Here is a 19196-nt window from a genome sequence, read left to right as displayed (position 1 = left end):
TAGCGATCTATTTATAACTGTCCCTAATTGACCACAGCAGAGAAGGTAACCTAAGTTACAATATGGCACTTCCCATTGTTTTATAGTCGCTAAAGCTTTACACTTATTTTTTCAATGGTTAAACAGATAAAGAAACTTTAAATAATACATCTACATGTTACTCTCAGACTAATCTTTTCTTTGAATACATCATTCTATCTAGCATTTATTTAGTGTTTAACGTCCCTCGTCCCTTTAAAGGTATACGAAATATACTGGTATATATATATATATATTTTTATATATATATATATATATATATATATATATATATATATATATATATATATGTATATATATAAATTTGTATGAATATATGTGTATGTTGTTATGCCTTGTTGCTTGTCAGTGCAAATGAGGTCTCACAATAGTACTGAAAAAAGGGAATTTGACACAGCATACAAGGATGCATTATATTAATAACAGCGTTTATTATAAACTTATTGAAAAAACATAAATCGGTATTCAGGTTATGAAGCAAAGCTGCTATGATTTAACTATAAACACATTACTTATATTTGGGTTTCAAATAAGGCATTAATATCAGCGTACAATAATGGACAGGATCATCACAGCCATATAAATACAACACCATCACAGTGGAAACCACGCAGCAGATTCTGACAGGTGCTCTCTCTAAAATGTTGGCCAAATAACTTATCCTTCAATATAATCTGCCCCCTACTAAGCAGAGCTAATAATTAAAACTGTTAGTGTAGGTGTGTCTTCGTGTTATGCCAATCATATTATTTCATAGCAATTGTGTTAGTTTAAATAAGACACACATACAAATCCACACACACACACACACACACACATATAGCATAATTTATGTAAGAACTTACCTGATAAATTCATTTCTTTCATATTAGCAAGAGTCCATGAGCTAGTGACGTATGGGATATACATTCCTACCAGGAGGGGCAAAGTTTCCCAAACCTTAAAATGCCTATAAATACACCCCTTACCACACCCACAATTCAGTTTAACGAATAGCCAAGAAGTGGGGTGATAAGAAAGGAGCGAAAGCATCAAAAAATAAGGAATTGGAATAATTGTGCTTTATACAAAAAAATCATAACCACCACAAAAAGGGTGGGCCTCATGGACTCTTGCTAATATGAAAGAAATGAATTTATCAGGTAAGTTCTTACATAAATTATGTTTTCTTTCATGTAATTAGCAAGAGTCCATGAGCTAGTGACGTATGGGATAGCAGATACCCAAGATGTGGAACTTCCACGCAAGAGTCACTAGAGAGGGAGGGATAAAATAAAGACAGCCAATTCCGCTGAAAAAATTAATCCACTACCCAAATCAAAAGTTTAAATTTTTATAATGAAAAAAACTGAAATATAAGCAGAAGAATCAAACTGAAACAACTGCCTGAAGTACTATTCTACCAAAAACTGCTTCTGAAGAAGAGAAAACATCAAAATGGTAGAATTTAGTAAAAGTATGCAAAGAAGACCAAGTCATTGCTTTGCAAATCTGATAAACAGAAGCTTCATTCTTAAAAGTCCAGGAAATAGAAACTGACCTAGTAGAATGAGCCGTAATCCTCAGAGGCGGGGATTAACCCGACTCCAAATAAGCATGATGAATCAAAAGCTTTAACCAAGATGCCAAAGAAAAGGCAGAAGCCTTCTGACCTTTCCTAAAACCAGAAAAGATAACAAATAGACTAGAAGTCTGTCTGAAAACTGAGTAGCTTCAACATAATATTTCAAAACTCTTACCACATCCAAAGAATGTAAGAATCTTACCAAAGAATTCTTAGGATTAGGACACAAGGAAGGGACAATAATTCCTCCACTAATGTTGTTAGAATTCACAACTTTAGGTAAAAATTGAAATGAGGACAGCAAAAACCACCTTATCCTGATGAAAAATCAGAAAAAGGAGATTCACAAGAAAGAACAGATAATTAAAAAAACTGTTCTAGCTGAAGAGATGTCCCACCTCCATGGGAGGCAAAGTTTGTAAAACTGAATTGTGGGTGTGGTGAGGGGTGTATTTATAGGCAACTTTGCCCCTCCTGGTAGGAATGTATATCCCATACGTCACTAGCTCATGGACTCTTGCTAATTGCATGAAAGAAATATATATATATATATATATATATATATATATATATATATATATATATATATATATATATATATATATATATACAGTTGCAAGAAAAAGTATGTGAACCTTTTGGAATGATATGGATCATGATCATCATCTAAGTCACAACAATAGACAATCACAGTCTGCTTAAACTAATAACACACAAAGAATGAAATGTTGCCATGTTTTTATTGAACACACCATGTAAACATTCACAGTGCTACTGATGAGTATATTTTCTTAGGCACTAATATAAGGATTATATTGATCTGTCAGAATGACATCTAGCGAAATGATCTGGAGAATATTATTAATTTTTCAGTACTTGTTCACACTTCTGTGTAATGTTTACTAGCAATATAAACCAACTTAGAGTATCAGAAGGTACTACATTGCTACCATGTCTCAGAAAAAGAAGGGCATGCAAACAGGCAAATGTATTTCTTCTTTCATTAGAAAAAGTAATTATGTGGTCCTCTATAATGGCGGATGATGCAATGCTCATTATTGCTTTCCCACACAACAAAGCAGCATACAAGTTGAAGGGATACTAAACCTTTTTTCTTTCTTTCATGATTCAGATAGAGCGTGCAATTTTAAGCAACTTTCTAATTTATGCCTATTATCAATTTTTTTTTGTTCTCTTGCAATCTTTATTTAAAAAGCAGGAATGTAAAGCTTAGGAGCCGGCACATTTTAGGCTCAGCACCCAGTATAGGGCTTGCTTAATGGTGACTACATTCAGCCAACCAATAAACAAGTGTAACCCATGTTCTGAACCAAAAATGGGCCGGCTCCTAAGCTTTACATTCCTGCTTTTTAAATAAAGATAGCAAGAGAACGAGGAAAATTAGATAATAGGAGTAAATTAAAAAAGTTGCTTAAAATTGCTGCTCTATCTGAATTATTAAAGAAAAAAATTGGATTTAGTGTCCATTTAAAGGGGCATAAAACTTACTTTTTTACTTTTATGATTCAGATAGAGCATACAATTTGGAATAGCTTTCCAATTTACTTCTGTTAGCATATTTACTTAATTCTATTAGTATCCTTTGTTGAAGGAGCAGCAATGCACTTCTGGGAGCTAGATGAACACATTGGCATAAATGTGCATCCACCAATCACTAGCTCCCAGTAGTTTTCAGCAAAGTATGCTCTATCAGAATCATGAAAGTTTAATGTTAAATGTACTTTACCTTTAAACTAAGCACAGATAGCCTGTGTTGCCCTTGTAAGGCTCACTAGTATTACAACGTTTGTTCTGACTCATCCAATGAATCTAGTTAAAGGACCAGTCAACACATTAGATTTGCATAATCAACAAATGCAAGATAACAAGACAATGCAATAGCACTTAGTCTGAACTTCAAATGAGTAGTAGATTTTTTTATAACAAATTTCAAAGTTATGGATATTTCCACTCCCCTTGTACCATGTGATAGCAATCAGCCAATCACAAATGCATATATGTATAGTCTGTGAATTCTTGCACATGCTCAGTAGGATCTGGTGACTCAAAAATTGTAAATATAAAAGACTGTGCACATTTTTTTTAATGGAAGTAAATTGGAAAGTTGTTTAAATGACATGCTGTATCTGAATCATGAAAATTTTATTTAATCTGAGTGTCCCTTTAAAAACTACAGTCTACAGATTTCCTTGTAGTGGGAAGTGATTGAGGAGTGATAGCAGCCCTGTGTAATGAAATAGAGCATATGCCTACTTGCCTATCTAAAACAGGCTATAGAATATCACTACAGCATCTCAGAAAAAGTGAGCAGGACATGCAAATAAACATGTTATATGTTCATATTGACACAAGTGAACAATGGCACTAAACACTGGCAGTCCCCACTTACTATTTGATATTTCTATATCTACACCACAATTGATTGTAACATTGCAGTGCATTGGTTCACATATCCTTGATTGTGTGGGTTGGTGCTTTGCATTTAACTAAACATAACCAACAAACTCCACAGTTTGTTGGTTATGTTATATGCTCACTTTCTAATTCCAAAACCATTTTAACATGGTCTCCTACACAGAGTGCCATAGAATCACACACTCCTGGGCTTTATTCCTTGTTGCCATTACCAGTCGGCAGTTTATTTGAGCTTTATAATTATTGCATGATGGACATGACAAATGAGTGTGTTTAAAGAGACATTACTGCTTCAATTAGAGGACATAAGAGCGAAGCCTTTAGCTTAGTGTTGTGTTATTTTTTTTAAATTACATTTTCTTTGTGTGGACAGAACAGCCATTGAGAATTCATAGAGCCCCAAGCCATATTGAATAGTGCATGCTCCAGGACTCCTGTCACTATCCACGGCTCTTTTAGCTTGTATGGCTATGCAGAAATAATGATGTGTGCAAGCTACTAGCTAAAGCAGCCAGGGATAGCACCCAGGGCGTGAAATATGCAAAGCTTCATAGGGAAAATTTAAAAAATAAGTTTTGCAGAGTGGCAGTAGAGGTTGTTTTTTTTGAGCTACCAAGGATTCTTTTTAAAGGGACACTTAACCCAAATTTTTTCTTCTGTGATTCAGAAAGAGCATGCAATTTTAAGAAACTTTCTAATTTACTCCTATTATCAGATTTTCTTCATTCTCTTGGTATGTTTACTTGAAAAGCAAGAATGCCCATTTTTGGTGAACAACCTAGGATGTCCTTGCTGATTGGACAGCACCAATAAACAAGTGCTGTCCATGGTGCTGAACCAAAAATTTGCTGGCTCCTTAAGCTTAGATGCCTTCTTTTTAAATTAAGATAGCAAGAGAACGAAGAAAAAATGATAATAGAAGTAAATTAGAAAGTTGCTTAAAATGGCATGCTCTATCTGAATCATGTAAGAAAACAAATTGGGTTCAGTGTCCCTTTAAGCTAGTTTGGGAGGTTAAAAGAAAGTTTGTATTGCTAATACAGAATCATCCCCAGACTGTCTCCAACCTTGTATAGCTTCAGACGCTCATTGAAAAACCCAACTATTCAGAGAGGCGTACCATCTCTCCTCCATCTCTCATCCTAGCCAAACTAATACATGAACTGCTTGACTCACTGCTGCAACAACTACCGATGTGACAAGCTACCCCAACCTTATGTCTCTGCATCCTAAACCTGTAGACTGTGAGCTCTCCAGAGCAGGGACCTCTTTCTCTTGTACTAGATTTGTTTAGTTTTGTTATGTTTTGTATTTTATCACAAATCCGTGTCATTGTATACCCCTATCATTGTACCCAGCGCTACGGAATTTGGTGGCGCCATACACAATAAATGATAATAATAAATAATAATAATGAAGTCTCTATTTCAAATACTTTCAGGTTTTGCAGTAAAAAAAAATGTAATGTTAGCAGTCCATTTAGTTTTTGTAATAGTATGTTACTAGGTAGCTGAATTGTGTTTTGTGGTTAAAAGGACAGTAAATACTTTGAGATTGTAATATAATATGCCTAATTATGCACAGTAAAAGAACTTTGTAATATACTTTACATATTTATTTTGCTCCCTTTTCTTGTAATTTAAGTCTGAAAATATTTTCCAGTTCTGAAAACTGAAAAAGCACATCAGGCATCATAAGCTTAACTTTACCAAGTAGCTCTCTAATTTGCAATTTTTACACTAAACAATGCAGATTTTGTTAACCTTTTAATGTCGTTATGCCGTTCTATTCTGTCATAATTACACTGGGCTTTAAAGCCGTTATGACGGAATAGAACGTCAAAGCCAACGGCTGTCCCGAAGCCTACTGTGCTTCTCAGATTTGATCGTGGTCTGGAGGGTGTTCCTAGGGTTATAGGGACGCCCTCCAGACCCGATTCAATAATTGAAATCTTGCGATCGTGTGCACGATCGCGTGATTTCAATTTGTCAACATCCGAACAGTTGTTCCGATGTAGACACTTTAACCCCATCAGGAAAGGGTTAAATCAATGATATAGTGGCAATCTCTATTTTCTCCAGACTCAAGTCTAGATTGTCTCGTCCAAATCAGGAAAGCAGCGGGTGTAATTTGACCATTTAAAAACAATTGCAGTAAGCACTGTGCTAATATGTTGTAATAACAATCAAACTATGTTGAAATGTTAATCTTTTGGAAGACTGCAGAAAAAAAATGCTGTTGTTACTGGGTGTTTACTGTCCCTTTAAGAAGACATTCTAGTGTAAAAAATATTATTTCTCAACAAAATATCAATATATTTCCCAACACCCCCCATGCCTCTCCAGGCAAGGAAATGTATAGTTGTTAAAACATATGCATATATGTTTTGGACATATCCTTATGTGGAGAGACATAGCACAACTCTGTGTGAGTGATTTTAACTATAAATGTAATTTCTTTGCAGTATTTAAATACACAGAAAAAATATTATTTTGCTTAACATAAAATGATGTTTAAACACTATTTTACACTGGAATGTTTCTTTAAGAGTTTTAAATTATATGAAACCCATTTTTTTTCTTTCATAATTTAGATAGCGCATGCAATTTTAAGCAACTTTCTAATTGACTACAAATATCGATTTTTCTTCGTTCTCTTGGTATGTTTATTTGATATAGCAGGAATGTAAGCTTAGGAGCTTGCCCATTTTTGGTTCAGTACTTGCTGATTGGTGGCTGCATTTAGCCAAAAATTGATAATAGGAGTAATTTAGAAAGTTACTTAAAATTGCTGCTCTATCTGAATCATTAAAGAAAAAGTTGGGGTTTAATGTCCCTTTAATAATTATGCTACGTTGTCCAAGCACCTTCCTTGGTGTATTTGTATGTTTAGCACTTCCTCTAGATTAACCAATCAATTTGCTTATTTAATGAAGATGTTTAGGAAAAAGGTACATGAAACCCAAAATTTTTCTTTCATGATTCAGATAGAGAATACAATTTTAAACAACTTTCAAATTTACTTCTACTGTATTATTTAATTTGCTTCCTTCTTTTGTTATCCTTTGCTAAAATGTGTATCTAGGTAAGCTCAGGAGCAGCAAAGAACCTAGGTTTTAGCTGCTGATTGGTGGCTGGATATATAGACCGATTGTCATTGGCTCACCCATGTGTTCCGTTAGAAACCAGTAGTGCACAGCTGCTCCTTCAACAAATGATACCAAGAGAATGAAACAAATTAGATAATAGAAGGAAATTAGAAAGTTGTTTAAAATGTTATTCTCTATCTGAATCATGAAAGAAAAATTTGGGGTTTCATGACCCTTTAAGAACTTGAGACCTTTTTTTTAAAAAAAATTTTTTTTTGCATTTTCTGCCTAAATGTCAATAGTTGTTTTTGTTGTTTTGAATCTTTTTTAATTGTATTTTTTTTTATGTTTGCTAACATAAAATAGTTTAAGTTCCATATCACTTTGACATTCAAACAAAATAAAGAGGCTTTGTAGTGTCAGCCTGGGTTTGGTGGATATTACACAGAAACACAGGTGTCAGTGGGAGATTTTAACATCACCACTGCCTGCCAAGAATGCTAGTAGTAACATAGTACAGAGTAAAATATTTACTTGGTAGATGTTGCAGTTGCTAGTGTGTAGCATACAAGGGGTTACAGAGAAGTCAAAGAGAGCGTGTGTCTGTTGGGATGTGACAGATCTGAGAGCAGCATCCATCCTTCACCCTAACAGAGGGATCATTGTATCTTCCAAGTGCCTATAATTACGGCCACACACAAGAGATAGAGAGCTGCTGACAGGCTGCAATGACAGGTCATGCTTCCCAGGGACAGTGTGACAGTAGGGGACAGGACAATCTAATCCTGGCCATCTTAACCAATTGCATGCCATAGAAGGCGTGATCAGACTGGACCAAGCAGGCTAATGCCCTGTAAGGTGTTCAGAGGCCAAAGATAGTGTTGTATAGCGTATAGGAAAACAATAAATAATCAGAAAAGCCCTAGGTGTATTTTTTTATTAATATACACATATTAATGTTATTTACTTGGTTTCGTAAATTATTGCATTGAATAGAAGATCATTTTATTAATAGAAACCTATACAAAATCAGTGCATATGCCTTCATATACAAATCAAAGTAGTTCATTTTGACACTTTTTTATATAACTTTTTGAGTCCCCTTTAGATAAGGGTTAAAAAGAAGAAAATAATTCTACAGTAAGATACTGCCACTCAGTTTAGAGGTGGAAGAACATTCCAGAATCCAGCCCCTTAGTTAAAATTGTTAATGTAAATTCATATTGAGATTTCTTTTCCTGGCAAGTTTGTTTATTAAAAAAAGAACCGGATAAATGTCTGTAAGGGGTTAATGAGGCAGGGACAGAGGACTAGCTCCCCCTGCAGGGAGCCCTGATTACTGCACTCTGAGCAGAAAGGGAAGGAAGAGGAACAGCAGCAGCAGTGTTAGACTGAAAGGCAGCGGGGGAAGAGGCAGCGGAGGAAGAGGCAACTCCGGACTGGGCACCGGGACACAGCTCATTCCCTGACCGGGGCAGTGCCTATCTGAGGCTAGGGGTATACTACTCACACTGCAGATCACTGTCTCCCAGGAGGAGAGTGAGTGATGTGAGCAGAGTTGGGGGCAGGGAGGAGGGGATGGGAGAGGGGAATCTCACCCTGTGACAGCTGGGACCAGTCTGACATATCATAGTGAAGAACAGGAGATAACCCCAGAGGAGATACAGTGTGCTTGGGTGACAGCTTCTGATCAGCTGCTCTGGAGAGCTCGGAATGAACTCACATTGTAAGTGACAAGAAGCCTGGATAAGTGATCACTGGCTCGGACAAGTGACCCGAACCTTAAACAAGAGACCCCAACTTTGAGTCTACATAGTCCTGCCGCGGATACGTTACATCAGACTCGGGTGACCCCAGGGTCAAATAAACAAACAACCATAATACTGATAGATCTCCCTAATACACCAACTTCGGATGTGTGTTCCCGTTTTTGGATAAGGGACCTGAGGATATGACATGGTGCGCTTAGATCTTGTTGGACTATTTACATTAGGGATCTGTTTCCCTTGATCAGTGACCTCCAGCCTGACCCCAGGAAGGTGAGTTTTATGGAGCTCTTGTGACCTGTGGTGGCAGATTGCTTGTGCTATATTTAGTGTGTGGTTAGATGGATATACGGACAGACAGATAGACTGAAACACTATAGAGAACTGGTTAGTTATTCACTCCGATGAGCTTGTATTACAGTTGATTACTGTCCCACTTTGATACTTCACTAACAATATGATGTTGATCAGTGGATTTATTTTTGTAAACAGGGTAAGTTAGGCTCAGTTCATATTTATTTTATGTGTTCCTAAGACAGTCATCCAGTGTAAGGCTATACTTGCTGATTAATCTTCTATTGTTTAGAGCTCCAATTCCTTATAAGTTTTGTTGTTGTTAGCATAGAATTGTTTTTTTTTTCTTCCAACTATTACTTTAAGTTTATTGATAGCAAACGTACACTGCTCTGAGATGGTATCATGTATTTGTTTTGAGAGATTCTTACCGTTTTATCAACGTTTACAATTGATATAGAGCATTTAATATTGTCCCATCTTACAATTCACTTAAACCCAAGACTTGTAACATGTGCAAATGCTAACTCAAGTAAACAACAATAGTTCTGAATATCTGGTAATATTATTGTGGAAAATAAAATTGGATCTATCTATCCTATCTGTCTGTCTGTCTATCTATCTATCTATCTATCTATCTATCTATCTATCTATCTATCTATCTATCTATCTATCTCTATCTAATATCTATCTATCTATTTATCTATCTATCTAACTATCAACAGAACTTACAAAATTGTGAGACCTTGGTTAGTAATAACAGATTAATTCTTGAGGTATATGATTTTGGAACTAGGGTGGTTAACCCATTGCAAAGTAATATGACTTTAAAGTGGAAGAAAGTAATATTTTTGCCTGCATGCAACCCAATGTTTAGCATCAAAGTGGTTAAACAGGCATATTTTGTTTAGCACAATAAGCTTTGTCCTCTCACTAACAATACAGCATGTAATCTTCTTAAAGCTGCCTGTGTATTGTTTGCTTGTGTGTTAGCAGAGATACAGAGCCTGTCATTAACTCCATAGTGGAGCCCACCCTGACACCTGGCATCTTATAACTGACGCATTAAAGACAGAAAGCATTGCAGAATTAGTTCTTACCACCAAGCATCTGCGCCTATTTTATTCAACATAATTTATTAGAAGTTCATTAATGCATAAACTACTAATATACAGATCAATATACTAGTTTGAATGTACTGTTACTAATAAATATGTCAGTAGCATATCTGGCAGTCATTAAAATGACAGGAGAATTAAATGTACTCTTCTTTAATAGCAGGGTTACACAAGGTCCACACTTGGGCACGTATAGATCCATAAATATTCAGGCACACACACAAGTCATTTATGCACATCGGTAGATTCAGTGCCATATACAGACAAACACACATATTAGATAATTAATTATATACAATCTACAGAATTAGAGGTACACATAGCCAAGTCAAATATATACTACTGCAGATTCAGTCATATACAAACAGACTGGCATACCAGACTCATATATTATTATCAGTTATTTGTAGAGCACCAACAGATACACACATACATGCAATTACATATACACTTCCACTCACATGTAAACTGACAAACATATCAGAACCATGTAGAAAACATATATATACATGAAGTGACATATACAGATCCAATCACATGAAAACTGAAAATCATATCAGAACCATGTAGAAAACATACACATACATGAAGTAATATATATTGATCCACTCACATGTAAACTGACACACATACTAGATCCATGTAGAAAACATGCATACATGAAGTGATATATACAGATCCACTCACATGTAAACTGACACACATACTAGATCCATGTAGAAAACACACATACATGAAGTGACATATATAGATCCACTCACATTTAAACTGACACACATACTAGATCCATGTAGAAAACACGCATACATGAAGTGATATATACAGATCCACTCACATGTAAACTGACACACATACTAGATCCATGTAGAAAACACGCATACATAAAGTGACATATATAGATCCACTCACATGTAAACTGACACACATGCTAGATGCATGTAGAAAACATGCATACATGAAGTGACATATACAGATCCACTCACATGTAAACTGACACACATACTAGATCCATGTAAAAAACACGCATACATGAAGTGACATATACAGATCCACTCACATGTAAACTGACACACATACTAGATCCATGTAAAAAACACGCATACATGAAGTGACATATATAGATCCACTCACATGTAAACTGACACACATACTAGATCCATGTAGAAAACACTCATACATGAAGTGACATATATAGATCCATTCACAAGCAAATTGAGAAACATAAACACTCTGAACCATGTAAACACATGCACACTTTTAGAACCTTATATTAAGACACATGAACCAGAGCTATGTGCTTACAACATACACAAACACACACAGATAATTAAATAAATGCATTTCAGTACAAAACAGGCATACATACTAGAGCTGTATTTAAACATACATACATGCAATGACATACATAAGGACTTACTGATACACATACTGATCAATATACATTCATTTTGGTAATATATATACTGATACAATTACCAGGATATATGTCTGCATAGGTACATATATAAATCCACACTATATAATGCCATAAACGTACTGGCAGCAAAGCCATGTGTTCATTGTCATATACAAGAATACCATAGCGCTGTACTGTACTCAAACACACAAGTGTCATCTTTGTAAATATACACACATCAACTATATAAATACACAAACTAGTAATGGACACACATTTAAACAATGTGTGTGTGTGACTTATTAATATTCTCGCTGACTCCAAATCTGGAATAAATTTGCCAATTTTTGCACTAGAGACATACATTTGTCACAAATATACATCCATAATGAAAAAAACTTCCAGAGCTGCATGAATTAATCTCAACACACAAGCATAGACTTTAAACATACACACAAGCATAGACTTTAAACATACACACAAGCATAGACTTTAAACATACACACAAGCACATAGTATTTTTGCACATTAAAAGATATACAATATATACAGACATATTAATATGTGATATTATATATTGCTACAGACCAACAAAACACGTAGAGCCATCCATACCAGAGACATGAATATACTGACAGACATACTGTTTAGCACACACACAGAAATGTCCTAGAACACCAACATATATACCACAACTGTACAATTTCATATTCAGAAATAACCCTAATACTAAAGCTAATGACACAGTGTCACATACACAATGACATATAAGTATAGAGTATTCTTTCAACATATGCGTATACACATACCAGAACCATATGCCAAAGTCACATGATACAGATAAACAGCAATATTCAACCAAACATAAAATACTATTAATACACTGGCATGGACCGTCTCTGCTTACTCTTTATTCTTATAGTCCATGTACTTTGTAGTGGAAATTACAGAATGGCAAACATTCATTCAAAATTTGCACCCAAGAGTCATCATAATCTATACATCAAAGGTTTTTACCTCACATGACAAGAACCATAGTAATACTTCATATAGATTTTTTATTTATTTATGTTGCTCAAATGGGTTCATAATTTTACATTTCTGCATTTAGGGCTGCCATTTTTGATGGACGATAATGTAACAGTAATAATTTATATAAGTAATTATGTGTCATCTTCAAGGAACTAAATCTTTTATTGATTTAAAAAGATTAGTGTACTGTATTTCAAAATGGATTCTATACTCCCCCCCCCCCCCCCCACAGTTATTTTATATATCATACATTAAAGACATGTAATTCGTTAGAAGAGCTTTATTATTACAAGAATGCTTGTTGGTAACTACGTGTTTAAACCCTTCAAAGGATTTATGTTGAGCAACAGGTGCGCTCCAATCTTGACCCTGAGCACAACATAGCCAGTGATTGGTGGCTAAATGCATATACCACTTCTGATTGGCTTGCTGACTGTGTTCAGTGTGCCATGCACAGATGACGTTCCACATAAATGTAACATTAAATTTTACTCCTTGCAGGGCATTCCTGTAACAAAAAAATGCTTTAACCAATTAGGGCATTTTATTAGTACATTAGAATATTCATTTAAAATTGCCCTCAGTGTGGTTAACAAAAGCTGAGTGGCAACCACACCTATGGTTATGATTAGTCCTTGTGTTGTTTGGTGGAAATTGTTATGCATGTTTGAAATGCCATAAATAATGATAAATGTATTCTACCACCAGATAAAGGTATCCTTTTTATCTCATGAGATTCCATATAATGTTTTAGAAGCTGTTTTTTTTTTCTCTCTTGGTATAATTTGTCACTTTCGCTATTCATATTTAGGTTAAAATTGAATATATATATATATATATATATATATATATATATATATATATATATATATATATATATATATATATATATATACATATATATATATGTGTGTGTGGTGTGTGTGTATTTATAGTGTGTGTGTGTGTGTGTGTGTGTGTAGAGTATGTGAGGTGTGTGTGTAGTTTATGTGTGTGTGAGGGGTGTGGTATGTGTGTATGTGAGGTGTGTGTAGTGTATGTGTGTGTGAGGGGTGTGTGTAGTTTATGTGTGTGTGAGGTGTGTGTGCAGTGTATGTGTGTGAGGGGTGTGTGCAGTGTATGTGAGGTGTGTGTGTTGTGTATGTGTGAGGGGTGTGTTATGTGTGTATGTGAGGTGTGTGTGTAGTGTATGTGTGTGAGGGGTGTGGTATGTGTGTGAGGTGTGTGTGTAGTGTATGTGAGGTGTGTGTGTAGTGTATGTGTGTGAGGGGTGTGGTATGTGTGTGTGAGGTGTGTGTGTGAGATGTGTGTGTGTATGTGTGAGGGGTGTGGTATGTGTGTGTGTGAGGTGTGTGTAGTGTTTGTATGTGAGGAGTGTGGTGTGTGTTTGTGCAGACGTGTGTAGACAAACAGCCTTAGTATCATTCTAGGGAAATTTGTTGACTACATTTCTCAAGTGCTGAAAAATAGCACAACCCATTTTTATCTACACATTTCACATTTGCTTTACGTTCACCTTTTCTTTCAAGATAACTCACTGTGTGTCCCAAGTCTGTATGGCTTTCTATGATATTTTATCACCTACTGTATCATCTTTATCAGCTGCTGTTCCATAAAAAAGAATCTTTAAAAGCAACTTAGTCTCACATTTTTCCTCTATTTCCATGCCATATGCTTAAAATACAATTTTGTTTTCTCTTTGCATCTTTTTTCTTTATTCACAATGCTGCCGTCATCTATCTAAATGGCTGATTAATACCTTCATTGTCAAAAACTGTATGCATGTATTGCATATTTATTTTATTTATGTATTACTTTTTGCCACTCCTTCATATAGTCCTGCATAATGTTTTGGTGTTTTTTACATAACTAAAAATAACTGATATGTCAGTGAAGATCGCAGGGCTTTGGAAGTACATTACATAGTTATTATATGTGTTGTGTAAATAGTGTCCGTATGTTGTTGTTTGTTTTTGCACAGGTCGTGTTCCTTTCTCCTTTTGCGTATGTTCTTCCTGTAGTTAATGATGACATCCCCTGGAAGTCAACAAGGGACAGAAAATAAAAAGATCTATATTTAGGGCAGAAATCTCTTTTAGTTGCAGAGAAGGGAAGAATATATATTTTTTTAATTTTGTGGTGTATTCCCCCCCCCCCCCCTCCAATATTGAATGATTAAAAATATATATATAAAGCTGGAGGAAAATGATTCTTAAGACGGATTGCAATAGTGAAATATAATATTCTCTTAAATAACGGTCTTCCTTAATACTTAAAGGGACATAATAGTTAACACAGTTATTAATATTGAAACTGACACCTGGATGACAATCTCAAAGCATACTGTTTGGTAAGTAGAGGCTTACCAAATTTTTTTGCGCTTTGCAGATATTGAGTTGTTTACAAATTGAAGGTTTGTAGCAACCCTGCGTTGAGCAAGTCTATTAGCACAATTTTTCCAACATTTATACACATATCAACACTTAAATATACATATTTTATTTTTTTATTTACACGCCACCTGCAAAAAGATTACTACTCTCTGAAGGCTCAGGTGACAATAAAGTATTTTTTAATTTAAAGTATGTACATTGTTTATTGTAGACATAATGCTATTGCACACTTCATAGACTACACTACAGTGTAAACATACATTTTATATGAGATGGGAAACCAAAATAATTGTATGACTCGCTTTATTGCGATATTTGCTTTATTGCGGTGGTCTGGAACCGAACCTGCAATATCTCAGAGGTAAGCCTGTACATTCTTGTGCACAAGCCTGAGTGATAAACTCATGCACAATTCATACCTACTGATCAGCTCCTGTCTAGGCTCAGAGATCACTGCTGAGAACGTTTATAAGGTGTCAGTCTCAGAGTTGAAAAAGTACCTTTTTTAACACACTTTTTAAATAAACATGCAAGATCTGTATAGCCCCAGCATACTACTGACTTTTAGATCCCTTTAACGTTACTTGTATGATACTTTCCAGCATATAATGGGTAAAAGGTCCATGCTGGTCTTTGTAGCTATGACTGTGAGTCAGTTACAAGTGCAAACACAGATAAGGCTCCAAACCTGATAACCAACAGCAAGGAAGATACTCACTTAGCCATGCGACTGCTATTGACACACGTTGTCTATTAGCAACTTTACATCACTTAATTCATCCAGCTTCTGACACGTTTTTGATTGTAAGGTTTTTTGAGCCTAATGTTTCTTCATTATCTGTCTATGATATCTTGTGTGACTGCCTTAAAGGGACATACTAATGCAAACATCATGCAATCTTATTCATTAGAGCATTTAATTTTTGCATTACTGACCCAGTTAAAGGGAAATGGAAGTCAACATTAAACGTTCATGATTTAGATAGAGTACAGAATTTTTAGAGACCTTTCAATTTACTTCTGTTATCAAATTGAGTTTGTTCTCTTAGTATCCTTTGTTGAAAATCATAGCTAGGTAGGCTCAGGGGGCAGCAATGCACTACTGGGATTTGTGGCTTCACACATACATCTATTGTCATTATCTCACCAAATGTGTTCAGCTAGCCCCCAGAAGTGTATTCTAGCCCTGAAACAAAACAACAACAGTAGTAGAGCATCTTCATTTTGCACTTTTGTGACCCTTCAACTATGTGTTTAACCCTGCCAAGTTCATCTCTGGAAGTGCAAGGATGGCTGCTACCAAACAAACATCTGTAATGTGGCTCCTGATGTTAAATCCCTTTGCAAGGGTTAAACATATAATTATCCTGGGTAAGTAATGCAAAAATTGCCGGCTGTAATGTAATTTGTGCTTTAGACTGTCCCTTCAAAATACAACAGAGCAATAGTGGTGCAATGTGCTTAGAATTTAAAAATATTTACATATACACGCACACAGAAAATGACAGATCTGCCCTTAAACCAAGTATGGGAAGCAGGATGCGCATTGCTGATCTATTCTATACCGTGGCTGCATTTTACACAAAATATCTCATGTGATGATCTGAAGAAAGCACTCAGCCAGGCAACACCATTTAAAGGTGTTCTTTGCAAGCTGATAAATGTAGTTTGAAATCATGTAAACATCATCATATATGTGATGGGCCACTGTCTGGTTTGCCTTAGACTTAACAAACATTTACATTGCTTATAGTGCTGGAGCGAGCAATTTCATTTTATGGGGTAGATTTATCAAAGTGCGAGCGGACATAATACGATGTAGCACATAGATAAATGCTGACAGCGGTTTTTAAGGCAACATATGTTGAAAACTTATTGCGCAAGCTATGCTGTGGTATTAACACAGTATTATGTCTTTTTAAAGCAGTGTTAAAAACTCAACATTAAAAAATATATATATATATATATAATCTAGTAAGAACTGAATTTCAAATGAATTAATTTAAAATTATTTAAAATAATCCAGGTGGAATTCATGTTCCGTTCCTGGTCCCTTGCTGTGGCCAGTTAGAGGCTAATGTAAATGAGCATGTGATTTGTGTTAACCAATCAATGAAGAATGTCACAGTTTTAGGTAAATTTCAGGTATGAGGGAGGTACTTCAGCCTCTCAGGAAGGAGTGGGACAAGCACATTTTTAGAGGTATTTTACAGCAAAATCATACAATACAAATAATGAAAGCATATTTCAATATTTTACTTTTATTAATTAAACTTTTTTTTTTTTTAAATGTTCAGTTTTTAACACCCCTTTAAAAAGACATAATACTGTGTTAATACCACATCTTAGCTTTTGCACTAAGTTTTCAATATGTTACCTTAAAAACCGCTGTGCATTTTTATCAAGTTAGATTAGAACACACTGTGCAGGTATTTGATTGACAAGCAAGTACACCCACAGTCTACTTATGATTTATGTTGAGCAATATTAAACAATGAAGAGTGACAAAGATGGGGCTAAAACAATTATGTAGGACAAGGAAAAAAAGAAGACTCAGGCAATCAGATGGAGACAAGCAGAAACAGACATGATAGGTTTCTCAGGAGAAGGGGAAAAAAAAAAACACAAAAAGCTATAGGATGGATAAATGCGTCAGAAATAGAAGGATGCAGAGGTGCAACATATTCATTTTGAAGACAGACATATGTTTTTGTGATAAAATCATTCTCTTGAAAATCTGTGATTACATTTTTTAGGTAAGAGTTACAGTAGCTCATAGCTGATAATGGAGCGAAAATGTTTGCTAATGTTCTGCACGTGTCTGATATTGCTTGAAGAGAGACCCATATGCTGTGACAATCACAATTCCGAGCTGGCACTATGCCAGCCTAAACCCTTATCATGCCAAACAAGGCAGCAAACACATACACAACATTTAATACGTTAACTTGCCTAGCCTTGTAGGAGTTTGTAGTATTGGGGTGCAGTATGTTTATTGTGTACCTTGTGCCCTGCTGATATTTCCATGTCATTCTCTGCACACACCAGCTTCAATTATCAGGGTAATTAAAACAGGACGAGTTAATTGGCATACATTTACATGGCAGATGGTTTTAATTGTGATATCAAACAATTCACCTGTTTATATAAACAAAAGAGAGGCGTGTGATTGGCAAGCACAGTGTGACAAGGGTAATATGCAGCCATGTGGTCTAATTCTGCGTGCTGAAACCAACATATTACAGCTATTATATATATATATGTGTGCGTGTGTGTCTAAACGAAAAGCCGTGCTGAGAGGTGAAAAAATATGATTTATGATTGTTTTAGTTGTCCCTTCCTAAAGCTTTATGTCAGATAATTCATTAAGAGTATGGTGAGGACATTGTATATACTACATAAGAAAAACAACGTTTCTACTGCATTTAAAGCAGGGGAACCCAAATCTTTTTATATATTCACTAATGGCTCAGGGCCACATAACATTATTACTCACACTTGTGCTATAAATGGCTCAGGGCCACATAACATTATTACTCACACTTGTGCTATAAATGGCTGAGGGCCACATAACATTATTACTCACACTTGTGCTATAGATAACACTTTAAAATAGAATTTGATTATAATCACATTTTAGTTAACAATTAAACAGGAAATGAGTTACTATAATGTATGTATTGGGTACTTGTAAAGCGCGGCTAATCACCCGTAAGGGTCTCAAGGCGCTGCTCATTTTATCGACCTTGGAAGGATGAAAGGCTGAGTGGACCTCGCTGGGGATCGAACCTGCAACCCTTGGGTTGCTACAGAGCTCAGCCACAGTGCCTTAGCATGCTGAGATATCTTAAAACATTTAATTTAAAGGGACATGAAAGTGCAAAAAGAAAATGCTCTATTATGTTATTGCTTTTATACTACTATGTGTTTAATCTCAGAAAGGGGATTAAACACATACTTTAGTTACAGCCTGCTCTAGAGCAGCAATGCTCTACTGGGGTCTAGCTGAACACAAATGGTGATCCAATAACATAAGACATTTATAAGTAATCACCAGTTAACTCCTGGTA

At 35.4% G+C, this 19196-nt stretch overlaps 1 protein-coding gene across 4 annotated transcripts in view; it reads left to right on the top strand.

The window, feature by feature from the left end:
* Positions 1-8494: 8494 nt before the first annotated feature.
* Positions 8495-19196, top strand: part of CBFA2T3 (CBFA2/RUNX1 partner transcriptional co-repressor 3) — a 62835-nt gene continuing 52133 nt past the window's right edge. For 2 of the 4 annotated variants that reach the window (XM_053716676.1, XM_053717438.1), the window contains exon 1: positions 8495-9166. The gene's annotated coding sequence lies outside the window, so the exon portion shown is untranslated. The remainder of the gene's footprint in view (positions 9167-19196) is intronic. The other 2 variants (XM_053715850.1, XM_053713454.1) reach the window with 2 other exon arrangements.

The sequence above is a fragment of the Bombina bombina genome, chromosome 1 (genome assembly GCF_027579735.1).
Source record: "Bombina bombina isolate aBomBom1 chromosome 1, aBomBom1.pri, whole genome shotgun sequence".
NCBI lineage: Eukaryota > Metazoa > Chordata > Amphibia > Anura > Bombinatoridae > Bombina > Bombina bombina.
This window is presented reverse-complemented; position numbering and strand designations above follow the sequence as displayed.